The sequence below is a fragment of the Platalea leucorodia genome (genome assembly GCF_965183815.1).
Source record: "Platalea leucorodia genome assembly, chromosome: 31".
NCBI lineage: Eukaryota > Metazoa > Chordata > Aves > Pelecaniformes > Threskiornithidae > Platalea > Platalea leucorodia.
The window spans coordinates 1,007,237-1,009,087 of record NC_138853.1 but is presented as its reverse complement, the minus strand read 5'-3'; positions in this window follow the sequence as shown (position 1 = coordinate 1,009,087).

Genomic DNA, 1,851 nt, shown 5'->3' with positions numbered 1-1,851 from the left:
TCTGTCAGCAATGTGAGGCAGTCTCCAGGTCAATGCACAGGTTCCCATGGGGAGCTGTAATTGCCCTGGCATTCACTGGCCAGGCAAAGCAACAGGGTGCCAACAGTCTGGAGGATCTTGGGATGACTTCTTAGCAGAGCTGCCAGGTGGGCCAAGAAGCGTGATGCTCCCCTGGATCTGGTATGGCAAAGAAGGAAGAGTTGGTCAGGGATGTGATCATCAGTGTCAGCCTTGGCTGTCGTGACCAGGAAATAGTGGGGTCCCAGGTGCCAAAGAGGAGTGAGGAAGGCCAGCAGCGGGGCACAGATGGGTGCACCCCAGAGAAGACTTGGACATACTTGGGAGACTGATACAGGTGGTGCCATGGGAAGCAGCTCTGAAGGGTAAAGGAGCTCAGGAAATCTGACAGGCCTTACAGGACTGCCTCCTCCAAAGACAAGAATGATCTCTTTGAATAGCCATGAAGAGAAACATTCATCTCAGGGGGCTGCTGGTATAAACTGAGCAAAAAGCAGCCCCCAGGAGGTGGAAGCAGGGGAAGCTGCAAAGGAGGAATTGAGAAAACTTGCCCCAGGATGAAGGGAGGATGCCAAAGCGAAAGCTCCCGTAGGCTTGAGAGTTGCAGGGAAAATGAACATCAAAATGAACATCAAAATGAGCTGACAGAGGCTTAGAAGGTCATGCAGAATGAGCCACACTCTGCCTGGAGGCCTGGAACAAGTGGGCACTGCAGAGGTTTGCATCTTGAATGCATGCCTCAGCCTAGCAGATGGGGATTCCCCCTGCTGGTGATAGCTGTGGTGGTCCATCGACATGGGTCTTGATGGTGCAGATTCCACTTGAAGACATTCCTATAACCCAAATACGTTGGGATTCATGCAGAATTGGCTATTCTAAATCAAGAATTTGATTCACTTTGCTGCTTTGATTTGACATCTTTTCACTTTGACTACACTCCTGAAATCTCTCTAGTAAACCACATAAGAATTAAGGACTAAAGGAAATTCTGCCCAGGCTTGGCTCCTTGTGGTGCTTTGCATGGCAATGAGCCCTCTGGTGCCGAGATCCTGAACTGCAGTTCCTGAAAGACTGAGCAAGCCTCCAGAGAAGTAAAAGCAGCACAGCTGAAGGTTTCGGAGACTGTTAGCAGGCCCTGCTGCAGTCTGTCAGTAAAGAGACCATGTAGGGAATGAGCAGACAAGGTTCCTGTCCCTGGGGGCTGGTGAAGCAGGGAGTCGGAGGCCCTTGGGACAGGAGGACATTTCAATGTGAAATGTTTTCTCACTGTGAAAGCCCTTGATGTGCTTCACCAAGCAGGATGGCCAAGGCCTGAACCCCATCCCCTGCAGAGGGGGCTCCTTTCCCTCTTGTGATGCTCTGGGGTCTGCCTGGGGGCATTGTGATGTGGGAGTGTGTGATGGCAGGCGCAGGTCAGTGGTAGGACACCTCCCAGGCTCTGTGGAGGGTGGGCGAGGAGGAGGCAACAAGGCGCTGGAGCTGTAAGGACCTCATGTCCTCTTGTGGGTCTCAGTGGAAGAGACAGAAGCCATAGCTGAGTGGACAAGGGTCCCAGTTCTGTTGGGGTGTCAAAGCCCCACCAAGGCCCTTGGCCATCCCCACCACAGCTACACTGACCTGTGCCTGTGCCTGCTTCCTTGCTTCCAGCACCAAGCTCTGTGTCTCTGGGCATTTGCCAATGCCTCTGAGTTCCCCACAACCCATCCCCTTTCTTCCAAAGCCTTGCAAATGCTGCTTTATAACCCAAGAGTTCCAAGGCCCAGACATGCTAGAATCCTCTGTTTAGCTCCACATCCCAGCACTCAGCTGCACATCCTCCTTCTGCTGCTGCCT